Genomic DNA, 14,340 nt, shown 5'->3' on the forward strand with positions numbered 1-14,340 from the left:
CCCTCCAGATGTCGGGCAGCATTCACATGTCCTAACAGTCATATCTCTCTCTCCACATAGATACACACTCCCACAGGGCGTAGGATGTTGCAACGTGTCGTCAAGTATTCATAGCTACATGTTTTACTCAATAGTGAAACAACCTCTGGGCTGTGATGTGGCCCCATCTGGGACATGGACATTCGGGGGCTGGCTTCTCTGAGCCACTGTGCCTGTCATTTAAGCAACATATTTATCTCATCTGACTGCATTTTGTGGCATTGCAGGCCCTGCTCTATCACATCTCTACATATGCAAGAAGATAATTATTTGCTGTGGAAGCATTGACATCACAGTCATATGGATGTGGGTGGGGCTTAGGCCAGGAATAAACACAATAGTTCATCCCACAGGATGGGAGGTGTTACTGTTTAGGAGGCACCAGCTGTGTGGGTCGCCTCTCACAAGCTTCATGGTTTGGATTGGCTGCAGGGTGGCTCACTTAGGAGAAAATGTGTTTAAGTGGCAGGAACATCTTGTGATTAATATATGGACCCAAATAGGACACAATTAATCCTTGGGAACAGTGGGAACAGAGCAGAGAAGAATTTAAAAAAAAACCTTTGTTAATTTTCTTCTTGCATGTTAAATGTAAGGTATTTATGCATGTGTTTAAATGTAAGGTACTTATGCATGTGTTTAAATGTAAGGTACTTATGCATGTGTATGCGTATGTTCACCCGTGTGTGCAAGCACACTGTGTATGAGTGTGTGGAGGCCCACAGCACTGGCCGCCTTCCTCCATCATTCTCCGTCTTGCCGAATATCAAGCTTGCTGTATTAGATACTCTGGTTTGCCAGCCTATTTGGGATTCTCAGAAGGTAAGATTACGGGCAGGCCACGGTGCCCACCTGGCTTGTACGTGTGGTGCTAGAGATCTGAGCTCTAAGCCTCACACTTGCACAACAAACTCTTTACCACTGAGCCTTTTCCACAGTCCTCATCCTAACAGCTGATCGCCTGTTTTATGTAGTGAGATAAGTAATCCAATGTTACAGTCATTCCATGAAGGGCTGTGCCTGAGGAAAGCGCACGGTTTCTGCCAGCTAGACATCATTCTGAATGTTAACGTCTGGAAAATGGGAATGGGGTGTGGGGGTGGGGTGGGGATTTCCTAGAACCCTTGCAGTTGAATAGGGCTGAAGTCAGTCATAGCTACCACAGGAAGCCAATGCAACTAGGAGAGTGCTTGAGCCTGGCTTGTGGGCAGGGAGATGAAGCAGGACTGCCCAACAATACACCTGTCTGTGGCGTGTAATTTTTGGAAGCACACTTCCCCTTGCCTCATCGCCTTGCCCTGTGCCGTGGCCCCTCACTACTTAGCTCCAAGATCACACAGTCGCTGGCTTCACTTCCATCCTGCCCGTTCCTCCTGAGAATGCCCAGTGTCGCTGCTCACCACCAACTGGCCAACCTGCTGCTGGCTCTGCCACAGCCAATGACAGCCCTGGTCTCACCCAGTTCCCATTAGCCCCAAGAAAGGCAAACACTGGAGACTATATTTTAAAACTGCTAAGATAACTCAAAGGCTGGGCAAAGAATATCCTGCCCCATCCTCCACGGCCTCTCACAGTTGTCTGTGGAGGCCACAAGCTATCAGTTCCTGGAGAAACCTACACGTCCTCAGCTTGTATCCGATGCCCTGCCTGATCCCTCTCCAGTCCTTTCCCTCTTTCTCTTCCTGTCCTTCCCGGAAGTCCTGCCTTCTCTTTCAGCCAGTGATTGGTTTCTGCCGTCTTCACTTAGCCAATAAGCAATTAGGGAAACAATTAGAGAAACTCCCCTTACACCTAACCTCTTTTGGATTTGTTTTTTCTGTATAGCCCTGGCTGTCCTGGAACTCACTCTGTAGACCAGGCTGGCCTCGAACTCAGAAATCTGCCTGCCTCTGCCTCCCAGAGTGCTGGGATTACAGGCGTGCACCCGGCATATACGTAACCTTTTAATTAGATGCTGATTTTGCACTAAGCACTCAGTCCTTTCATTCTCCCAGAGGCCAGTGCTGTGAGCAGTAGTGTTAAATCGGTCACAGATCTAGGCATAGAGCTTGGAGACAAGACCCCTGTGGAGCGGCAGGGTGAGAACGTGGTCACCATCACACTTGACTGCTTTCTAACCAACATTCTATACCTGCGAAGACGGACCTGGAGACACAGCTTCAATATATTGGGATAAAAGTGCTGTTTTTTTGTTTGTTTTATTTTTTATTTTTTGTTTTAAAACTAGATTCTTGAGACTCATAACGTGGCCTGCTATCAGAGGCTCCTTAAGACCAGGTACAGAGGCAACTAGAGAGTGACCAGGCTCCACGGCCAGTTTTCACTGGTGGTAACAATAAAATTGGAGGCCACAGTAGACATTGGCACCATTGCATCTCTCAGGTCTCCGATCTGGGCTCCGGGACTGATTAACCTTGAGTGGAGCTTACAGCTCTAGCAAGAGCTGGAACTATTGACTCCCGTTGGCAGAAAGATCACAGAATCAGACATGTGACAATTTCCAGGGGCACTGTGCGGATCACTACCAGTAGCCAGGTCATGTTTACCCTGCTCCAGCGCATATAGAGAGACACACACAAGGTCACACATATGGGTGTGAGAGCACAGTCAACTCCACAGGAGGCCTTTCACTTGCTTTTGATAAGGTGGAGGCAGGATGAACGCAGAAGAACCTTCTACCAAATCAACTATAGAAACACACAGGGCTGGAGCTGCAGCTTAGTGGTAGGGACCTCGCCCAACATCACAACAATAAGACCAGGCACTACACAAGCATCACATGTTCAGGTCCTCTCACATTGTGCTGCAGAGGAGATGGAGTAATGCAGTCCTAAGCAGCACACAGCTGAGGCCAGGAGACATAGGGTGTTGTTGGAATCCGCACTCCTTCTAAGTCAGAAGCAGACCTCCTGGGGTAGAATGGGTTCTGTTCCACATGTATGTTGGATGGAATATTCTGTGGATGTCTGTTAAATCTATTTGACCTATGGCATGACTTAACTGTGAATTTCTTTGTTGATTTTATTGTGTAATGATTTATCCACTGGTGTAATGATATTGAAGTTAGCTAATATTACCATATTTGGGCCTTTTTGTCCCTTTTGCCCAGCGTTTGTTTTATAAAGTAGGGTGTATCAGTGCTCGATGCACATGTGTTTATAATAATCATTTTCTTGGTGGTGCTCCCCTTTGTCATTTGGCAGCTGTCGTGATCTGGTCTGGCTAATTTTGGCTCGAGGTTTACTTTACTAGACATGAACAGAACCTCTCTTGCATTGTTTGGCTTCCATTTGCATGATATAGTGACTTGCATCTTTCCATATTCAGTGTGTGTGTGTGTGTGTATGTGTGTCTGTCTTAGTCCATAAAGTTTATTTAGAGAACAATAATTGAATCTTGCTTTTAACATTATTTTTTAAAAGGATTTAATTCATTTAATTTTATTCCTTGACAATTTTATACATATATACACTCATGCATATACATACACACATAATGTGTCTGGATTATGTCTATCCCTAACTCCCTTCTCCGTCCCTTTAGGAGTCCCCCAACATGTCATCCTCCCACACTCTGTTCTCCTCACTTTTTGTCTGTCCCTTTGTTTTCTGTTCTTTAACCCAGGACATTGAACGCATGCCATTCATTTGAGGAACTTGTAAGCCACACTCGCCCACATAGCTCTCTGCTTTCCTCCCTCTGTCCTCGTTGTGTATTTCAAGTGCCGACAGTTCATCTTCCAAAGCTACCGCATGGTGGTTGGATTATAGTTTGTTTTGATTTTCTTTTATCTCATAGCTCGTCAGTTTGACAAGTTTCTGTTCATTTGCCTTTGATCTCTGGGTTATATCTTCGGCAGTGCCTCGTCTACCAGAGGCTGTTATGGTTTGATACTATAGTTTTATATGCAGCATTTATTATTCATTCTTTCATACATTTTATTCTTTTATAGTCTTCACAGGTCTTTGCTTATATTGTCTCTCTTCTTTTCTGCTATCTACTTTTTCTTCTATAGTCATTCACATATTAATTATACATATTTTGAATTTTCTATCTGATGAGTTATTCCAAAACTGGTGTCATTTCTGACACTGTTTTTGATGTGTTGTCTTATCAGACTGTATACTTTGAATTTTAACATTACTTATTGTTAAAATTGTGTGTAAGTATATGTGTGTGTGTATATATATATGTACATATACACATACACATACATATACACATACACACACACATACACATACACACACACATACCCATACACACACACACACACACACACACACACACACACACACACACATGTGTATGGAGGCTGGAGAACAAACTTGATGGATCGTCTTCAGAAACGCCCTCCTCCTTAGGACAGGACCCCTCATTGGCCTAGAGCTTACCAGTTGGGCCAGACTAGCTGGCCAGTGAACCCCAGGGATCCTTTGGTGCCATCTTCCTTAGCCCTGGGGTTATAGCCTGTGCCACCAAGTCTAGCAGTTTCACATGGGTTCCTTGGCTAGATCTCTGGCAAGGATCTCTTGCTTGCAAGGCAGGCCATAGTATATAGCCTTGTTGTGATTGATTTTTTTTTTAAAAAAGCAGACATGATGCATAAGATTATAGGAAACAAAGCACAAAAGGTGTTAATTGTGAACCTTAATGTTAGTCTAGAAAGAACCGCTACACTGCTTGCACCAGGGCGGCAGCGTACGGCTTCACTGCCCTTGGTCGTTCTTTCCCCTTTGTTTAAACTTAAATAATTTCTCTTTTTCCCCATTAATTTATTCATTTATTTGCTTTATGGCCGGATATCAGCCCCTCCCTCCTCTTCTCTCAGTCCCAGCCTCCTACCTCTCCCCTATTCTCCCCATCGTTGTTTCCTCAGAGAACCATGACACCTCATTGGTACCAACCCACGGATACCAACCCACCCTGGTAAAAAGTTGTACACAGCAGGACTAAGCACTAAGGATTCCCCACTGAGGCCAGACAAGACAGTCCAGCGAGGGGAAAGGGATCCAAAGGCAGGCAGCAGTCCATGTTAGGGGACCCACATGAAGACCAGGCTGGACGTTGGCTGCATCTGTGCGGGGACCTAGGTCCAGCCATGCATGCTCTTTCTTGATTGTTCAGTCTGGGAGCCCCCACGGGCCCAGCTTAGTTGGCTCTGCAGGCCTTGTGCTGTCCTTGATCCCTCTGACTCCCTTAATTCTTTCCTTGCCTCTTCTACAAGACCCCTCAAACTACGCTTATTGTTGAATTGAAGTCTCTGCATCTGTTTCCATCAACTGCTGGATGAAGTCTCTCAGAAGACAGTTATGCTAGGCTCCTATGTGGAAGTATAGAGGGTATTAGTGATAGTATTAATGATAGTGCCAGGAGCTGGCTTTCTCCCATGGGGTGAGTTTCAAGTTGGCTCAGTCATTGCTTGGCCACCCCCCTCCCCCCCTCAGGCTCTGCTCTGTCCTTGTCCCTGCACTTTTCATAGGCAGGACAAATTCGGGGTCAAAGGTTTTGTGGTTGGGCTGGTGTCCACCTCCCTCCACTGGAAGTTTCACCTTTTTCCGGAAGTGGCCTCTTCTGACCCTTGCTGCTCCTCCCACTGAAAGCTGTGTTGTTGTGCTGGAGCCTTGTGGAGATAAAGTGTCAGGTGGCCAAACTTTAGTCTACTGTGTGCCAGGTTATGACCTTCCCTAGTATTTTTTAGCTCTTTCCTGGCTCATCACTGGGAGAACTCAGTGGTATATCCTCGAAGCAAAACCCAGACACATATAAGGGATCCCCCACACTTTGGGATTCCAGGGGGAGAAATCCACGCGCACGTTCAGGTTTTCCCATATGCCGGCCCTGGCATTTTCTCCCTCTCATTACTGAAAGCACTTCTGGTTCTGGTGATTTCTGCTTCATGTGAGAAAATATGGACTGTGAGTCTGTATTTATTTGTTTCTCCAGATTTTGGTGTGGCACTTTACCCTGTTCACAAGTCTTTGTTGTGTATAAGAAGTCGTTGATTTTCTGTGTTCATTTTGCTTGTTAAAAGGACAGAAATGGCAACATCCAAACTTACACATTGGAGAAGAAGGGAGAACATCTGTAATAGGTTATTTCCCCCCCTGAATTTATAGATGAGGAAGCCAGTGGGTCTCAGAGACCAGGAGAGCTACACTCAAGTTACCCAACTTACACAATGGCTGAACCAGAAGTAGCTCCTCCAACTTCGCATGCACAGCTCTCTCACTCATATCTTAGTTAGCATGTAAATCACAGGGTTTTCCCCCTTTCACTCTCAGAAGTTTCTGGTAGAGCTGGGAAACACGATCGGCTGTTTTAGGGAATTCATCTATTAGATGTTGTAAGAAGCTGCAATTTCTTCCTGCTGAAGGCAAACTAAGTTGGCTCTCATTAGTACAAAATATCAAATAACCAAAGCTATTTCTTTTATGTAAGTTTTAGTTACACTGATTTTTAGGTTCTGTAATACAGTAAAGTATCTGAGAATGTTTTTGTTATTGATTTTTAAGACAGGGTCTTATATCAGTGAGGCTGTCCTCTGACACACCATGCATAGCCTTGATCCTCCTGCCTTAAATTGTGAGGACCACAAATCCATGCCTGGATTTTATGGTTGTTTTGAGATAGTCTCACTCTATCTAGGATTGAATTTGCAATCTCTTCCTGTCTCAGGCTCTCGAGAGTTTGTGTTGCATGCATGAAGCGTTGTGCCATGTTAGAACTTGGTTGCATGCATGAAACGCCGTGTTGTACTAAGCTGAGGCTGTGGATTTAAGGCTTTGGCATTCCACTGATTATCAGCTCCTGAAATTAACTTAGTATGTCTCTGAAAAATTAAAAAAATATGTACCAGAATAAAATAGCATAGAGAAATTATTCTCACCAAGTAAAATATTATTTTATTAAACAAGTGCTTATGAATTTTGATATAAATTTATATGTATTCCAATGTAGATATGCATTTGCTGGATTGTAATATGAAATGTGTTTGCTGTTGTGATTTGTGGCCCCCCCCAAAATGTAAAGTTATTTTGTCTCAGGAAATGGCGAGACAAGACTCTATTTTAAAAAGAACACATGAGCCTAGTAATCTAAATTCTCTATGGATTAATTTTCTAAACTTTTTATTGGAATTTCACATCATGCACCTCAAGCCACTCCTCTCCTTCTCCCCTCATATCTGCCCACCACCCTGAAACCTTCTCCCCAACAGAGAAAAAGAAATCTCATTGTGGAAGCTTCAGTTTTGTCCACACTTCTTTGCTTGAAAATGTTCATTGATCTGGTTCAAGGTCTCTGGCTGCTGCTTTACCATCAACACTGGAATATTGCTGTGACGCCTCTTGAAAATCTTGTGGTTGCCCTGTGTCAGGGAGACCCTGTAGTTTTGGATCTATAGGACCAGTTCCTTCAATGCTCCAGCATTTTCATTGGCAGGGTAGATGTTGGGATGGGCTAACGCATAGCCCTGGGTCTACCTGAGAGCTATCTGAGCTGGTCAGCCCACAGGTTCTTCCTCACATGCTCCCAGGGCAAGCTCTCCAGCAACCCCAGATACCAGGGCAAGCTCTATCCTGCTGCCCAGGAAAGTGCAGAGCCCGCTCTCCAGAGAGTTGAGCAGGCAAGGGGCAGTTCTCCCACTGTCTTGACCCTCGGGCCAGCTCTCCTGTCGGCCATAGATGGTGAGGGATGAGGGAGGGGAGCACCTGCTCTCCGAGTGCTGCAGCAGAGGAGGGGCAGGGCCCGCTCTCCTGCTCTCATGACTCCAGGCCAGCTCTCCCACTAGCCACAGGTATTGAGGGCCAAAAGGAACAGAGGAGGCTCCTCCCTCAATGATGCTACTGCATAGCAGACAAGAGGTCAGACCAGTTCTCCCACACTCACACCCTTGGGGCCTTACCTACAGTTCCCACATTCAGGGCGAGTTCTACACTGCTGCCCAGGTGAGGTGGAGGCTGCTTTCCTGAGTGATGAAGGAGGTGAGGGGCAGGGAAAGCTCTCCCACTCCGATGACCTGGGGTGCAGCTCTCCAACAAGCCATAGGTGGGAAAGGGTGAGGGCAGTTGTCCCTTCCTCACCCATGTCACCACACGGCAGACAAATGGCAGGACCAAGTCTCCACATTCATATCCTGGCACAGGTTGGGGCTCACACAACTCCTGCAATGTGAAGGAGTACACTCTCTCCAGGGGTACAGCAGTTGGCTATGGGTGGGGTCATCCCTCCTGTTTTCATGACCCCAGGCCAGCTCTCCCAGGATGCCCAGGTGAGGGGCCAGTTCTGCACAGACAGACCTCAGACATCACATGTCCCTAGATGGCAACTCAGTCTATGTAGCCCCCAGTAGCAGCACAGGCCATGAGCACACCCTGTTCCCAGATGGGATCACTCACATCAGGCTGTTCTTCAGGACCCTGGAGTCTCCAGTTCTCCCTCTCTCCCTTGTGCTCACACCCTTCTGTTTCTCTTTCTCTTCCACTTCTCCACCACTTACCTGCTCCTCCCAGAGGTGCCTGAGGTCTCGGAATATCTGAGATCATCTCGGGAGTGATATGCCTCACTTGTGCATCATGGCGCCTGGCTGGTGGTCATCTCAGGCTAGCTCCCTGTCCAGGCCCCATGGTGCCGGTCTGGTGGTCATCTTGGGCCCACTTCTTGCCGGGCCCACGTGAGAGTCCTCTGTCTTGCTTCACTCCTGCTTGTGGCCCTCAGGTCCAGGTGGGATCATTCTAGTTTCCAGCTTGCTCCCAGTCCTGGAAGCTGCCAGGGCCTGGGTGGCACCAAACTGGTGGACTTCTCAGGTTCTTCTTATTCAGGAAAAGTTGAACATCATAGATGGCAGAGAGGAGAGAGGCTCTGTCTATGAACAGCATAGACTCTGCCACCTACTGACGCACATGTGACACAGCAGCCACACCTGCAATGTTTCTAGGGGCAGGTCTATGAATTGATTAAAAAAAAAAAAACTTATTTGACAGCTAACACAGAAGATATTTAGAATTCATTGGAAACTAAGTTAAATTTTCATTGTTTTTTTAAACTAGATATTTGATGATGTTGAAAACTGGCGGCTTGTTGACTTAAGTATGTACTATTTGGAAGATAAATTCTATAGTCAGTTTTTGTGTCTTGAGATACTAAAAAGATTAGATCTGAGAAATTCGATTCTTTTGGTAAACTATGATACTAAACTACACAACATTTAGTGCCCAAGTAGTATATTAATGAAATGTCATTACTGCTACTGTAGAGCTAAGTCTAGATGGTCTCAACTACAGCAACCAATCAATGTCTTTTTTAGTTTTTGTTTAACTTTTAAAGAAGTGAGGCCGCGGTGTAGCCCAGGCTGTCTGTGACTGCGCGACTACATTGCCTCAGTATTCTACATTCTGGAATTGCACCAGACTCACTTATGTCAGATTTTTGTTTTTACATGTAAGATCTGCAAAATTTTCAAAATTGAAGTTTTTATAGACTACTCTTCTTCTTTTTTTTTTTTTTGGTATAGCTCTTTGCATATTACTCCACATAAATAGCATCTGTATTTCAGACATTGTTCTTCACATTCTCGAGAGGCACTTAGGTTTGGTTTATGATGTACAGGTGCTGTGCTTGGCATTTGTGTGGCTCTATTGCACCATGCTGTGATGAAGCAGGGTTTCTTTTATACAACTTAACCCCGTTTGCTAGTGTCAGAGTCATGTAAAAGATCACCAACTTGGAGAATTGCCTGATGGGAATAAGAAGGTTAGGTAATTCTTCTTATTTCTACTTTGATATAATCTTGGTTATAAACTGACTCCAATTTCAAACTAAAAACAAAACAAAAGAAAACAAAACAAAATACAGTGTCTCCAAGAGCCCAGAATAGCCTCAAACATTCTATGTAGTTGAGGATTACCTTGAACTCTTAACCTTCCTGACCTTCCTGAATGAGAGGATATAGGCACGTGACAGACAATGGGCTCTATTATAACTAATCAAGCTTTTAAGTATTTACTTGACAGAATAAAGGAAAGAAAATTAAAACCTTGATTTTGGAGCGGATGGAAGCTTTTGGGAGGAGAAGTAATACTTTATTTGTGTGTGTCGTTAATTCTTATTTACATATGTGTGGGCACACATGTACAAGTATGTGTGTTACATGTGGAGCTCTTCCTCTAGTTCTATTCTCTACTTTATGTATCCAGGCAGGGGCTCCTGATACTTTGTCCATTTATCAGATTCCGATTGCCAGCTTGTTCCTGGCACTCCCGTCTCTGCTTCCCAACTGCTGGGATCATAGGTAGTAGATTTTTAATTAGGCTTTCGATTGCTATAATAAACACCATGACCAAAACTAACCCGAGGAGGAAGGTTTATTTCACCTTACAACTCTCTGGTCATACTACATCACCAAAGGAAATCATGGCAAGATCCTGGAGGCAGGAACTAAAGTAGAAGCAGTGGAGAAAGAAGCATTGCTTACTGGTTTGTTAAGTTTATTTTCTTGTAACTCTCTGAAACACCTGCCCACAATGGACTGGGCCTTCCCATATCAATCACCCATCAAAAGAGTGCCTTACAGTCTTGGCTACAGGCATTTTCTCAGTTGAGGTTCTTTCAACTTAGATGACTCTGCTGTGAAAGATTAGCCGTTACAATGAGCTATCAAGGGCATCCAGCCTTTTTGTGGGGTTCAGGGGGACTAGGTGGCCAGGCACATTGCCACTGAGGTTGGGAAGCAGACAGACATGGACACTGGGGCTGTACACTCTCTGGTATTTTTCTGGGGAGCCAAATCTATGGAATGGTGGCAACACGCACTTTGGGGTCCTCTCACCTCAGACAACCTCTTCTAGAAACTTCCTCACAGAAGTGCTCTAAAGTCTGTTTCCTTTTGGGTGATTCTACATCCCGTCAAGCTGTCAATCAACATTAGCCATCATCTAAGGAAAAGCTATTGTTTTAACAGATGAAGTAAGCTAGTCCCAGAACAACAAACACAATGAACTCAAAATTGGATAAATTTTTCTTTTTAAATATAAATAACCTCAAGTTCGTAGACAAAATGAGCTTAACTTCTCTTAATGGTTTCATCCTTCATGCTTAGACCTAGTAACATTCAAAAGATAAAGGAGAAAATTGGGGAAACCTTTATTTTCATGGGCCATTGGAGATATGGTTGCCTAAAGCTGAGCCTATTAACCCAGCATCAGTGGTGATACCCTTGTGCAGCTTCCAGTCTGTGTGCCGTTTGCAATGCCATCTTGATTTCTCCCAGGGAATTTCTAACTCTTTCACTTTATGCTTCTGGGGAAGATCATCTCTGAATCCAGTATCTCAGTTCTGGCCAGTCAGAGCTAGGTATTTTCTCATGTAGTGATTGTTTTAGGGTTGGATAAAATACAAAAGCTGATACTTCATATGCTAATATTCAGGGGGTTTCTGACAATCACCCTGTTGAGAAGAATGGGGCCACAATAGAGAATGCAGTGCTTTTCTGTTTTTAAACATTTTTTACATTATTATTATTATTATTATTATTATAGACTAATGCTGACTTATAGGCTGTGGCCTAGCTAGTCAAACAATGGCTGTCTGACAGTAGAAAGTCCAAGAATCCAATAGTAGGCTCTAAAGCAAGGCAAAGGCAAGCAGGCAAGGATCAAGGCTTCCTTCTTCCATGTCCTTATATAGGCTTCCAGATGAAGGTGTGGCCCATATTAAAGGTATATCTTCCTTCCTCAAGATCCAGAATAAAGGCATGTGTCCTCTTACCTCAGAGTTCTAGACTAGATGTGTATCTACATATTTCAAATTAAACAAAAATCTTTCATAGATTTTAGTTAATTCCAGATGTGTCAAGTTAACAACAAAAAATAGCTACACACTTGTGATGTGAACTGCACTATTGCTGCAGAGCGTCCATACATACAAAACCACGATTCTGTATTGAACTGTGTTGGACTCTTATCTTTAGTAAAAAACGGCATCTATTACGACAGGTCCCCGACATTAGTAGGCTCTCAGACTTTAGCACAACTAACTCCATGATGGAAGATCCATTCAGGCCATAAAACTCTGCAGGTAGAACAGCAGTGCCTGCTAAAATGAAAAAAAAGTCCTAATCCTTCAAAGTTCACAGTTCTGGGAAAGTTTCCAAAGGTTTTTTTGGCTTCTGTAGTTCCACTTCTGGCTAAATGTTCTTGTTAACTAAAGTTTGTCAACACAGGAGAATGATGTGTGTGTGTGTGTGTGTGTGTGTGTGTGTGTGTGTGTGTGCTTAAAAGCTCACTGTGAGAAAGGCACTGGGATCCCAAACACCCCGTGCAGTCAGCTGCTTGCTAATGAAGAGTTCTTTCTATTGGCTTAAACCTATGTCTAAGCAGTCTGCTCTGGTGGTGATACCCACAACACTATCTTCATTATAAGTCTTTGGATTATGCTTTATCCAAATCAAGAATTAATTTTTGAAGCTTCAAAAATTTAAATCAGCTTTTCTTTTCTTTTTTCTCTATGTTGGGGGTGTCTATACTGTTAATAGTGTTCTGGGTCTGGAATTGCTTGATGGCTTTAAGATTGTGTCCTAGATTGGGCACACACCTTCATGTTACAGCATGTCCTTAAAATGCAGGAGGATCTAGGTCCCACCCCAAGTGTGTGCATACACAAACACACATACATATGCATATAAACAAACATACATATGCATACAAACACATATACACACACACTGCACACACCACACACACACACTAAAAGGCAATTCAAATAGGTTCTCATAGCTGAAAGAATTGTCCACCACTGCCAGGCCCTTATTTTCCAGTTGGGCTCTTCCCTCTTGAATGCTATCGTGGTCCTTCTGATGGTGCTCATTTATAACACAGTTCCATTTATGAAGACTCCAAAATGGGCTTTTGTGTTCCCAGAGAGGAAATGGCTCTTTGGAGAATAATACTTGATTACTTGTTCTGTGAGAGCCAAGTTTTACATTTTCACAAAAAAGAATTCTTAGGCTGTCTGTGAAATTTCTTTCAGAACCTCAATACTTGAGAATTTCCTAGGGTAATTTCTAGCAAGTTTAAGCGAAAGTACTAGGTCTAGAAAAAGAAATAAAGGAAGGAAGGAAGGAAGGAAGGAAGGAAGGAAGGAAGGAAGGAAGGAAGAAAGAAAGAAAGAAAGAAAGAAAGAAAGAAAGAAAGAAAGAAAGAAAGAAAGAAAGAAAGAATAACATTCATAGCAAGAGACTGGGAGGTAGAATCATCTCACTGGGTAGTCCCAAGGAAGAAGGAAGCAGCCACAACTGCACAGTCTTACCTTAGCTGGCCCCACCTCCCTGTCTGCTTGCTTGTATGGTTTCTGATTTAGGGTTTTTATGGTGTGTGTGTGTGTGTGTGTGTGTGTGTGTGTGTGTGTGTGTGATTTAAGTATTCTACCAACTGAGTTAGATTCCTTGTTAAGTGCCTTCCTTCTTAACTGTTTTGGCTTGGTTATGTAACTTTCCCTGATTTATGTTATGTGAACAAGTGCAGTGCACAACACATTTAACATGAGTTTCAAATGTGCTTGCTTCATTCATCTAGTCCTTTTCATTTCTGCCACCTGCCATTGAAATAGAAAATGTCAGCTACCCACTATTCCTAGAATAAGATACATATACAGCCAGTTTAAATCTATAAGGGTTACCCCAAATCACAGACATGCTAGTTCAGGTTTTGATCTCTAAGTGAAAACCACTTTCTATTTTTATCCAGTAAGTCCTGATTGGAGGTCTGGGAGTAGCCATGAAACATATTCACCCAAATCCTGTTTAGTGTCATTTGGTGTCATCCAGGCACCATCATTAATCCCAAGGCAAATTCCTCAGAGACTCACTCACTGTTTATCCATTTCCTGTTTGGATGTGTGGGGTATACCAAAGGCGGGGTGGATCTTCACCAACTGCCTCAGCACTGGCCAGTGGGGACCCAGTCCTAAGTTTCTGAGGCATAGGAAGCCCCTCCTAAACAAGAAGCTGGCATGAAGACTGTAGAAGTGATATCCAAAATGAGTTTAAGATAGTAAAAAATTCTTTCATAAAACAGGAATAATAAAAACAAAGATCATTAACCACAGAGAGGAAAGATTTATCAGAGTCCAGGGTTTGCCAACTTTAATAACATTTAGTTTCATGTGTCTTTCTTTGTTTTTCTCTTTTACTCCTTTCTTCTCCCCTCCCTCTTATGCTCCCAATCTTCTTGTTTGTTTAATTTTGGAGAGGGGTCTTAGTATACAGCCCACGATGGTCAAACTCATTATGTGTCCAGGATCCCC

General features: G+C 43.7%; 1 pseudogene; it reads right to left on the bottom strand.

Moving 5' to 3' along the window:
- Positions 1-8,896: 8,896 nt before the first annotated feature.
- On the bottom strand, positions 8,897-8,984 carry LOC127681970 (uncharacterized; annotated as a pseudogene).
- Positions 8,985-14,340: the final 5,356 nt, after the last annotated feature.

The sequence above is a fragment of the Apodemus sylvaticus genome, chromosome 3 (genome assembly GCF_947179515.1).
Source record: "Apodemus sylvaticus chromosome 3, mApoSyl1.1, whole genome shotgun sequence".
Lineage (NCBI taxonomy): Eukaryota > Metazoa > Chordata > Mammalia > Rodentia > Muridae > Apodemus > Apodemus sylvaticus.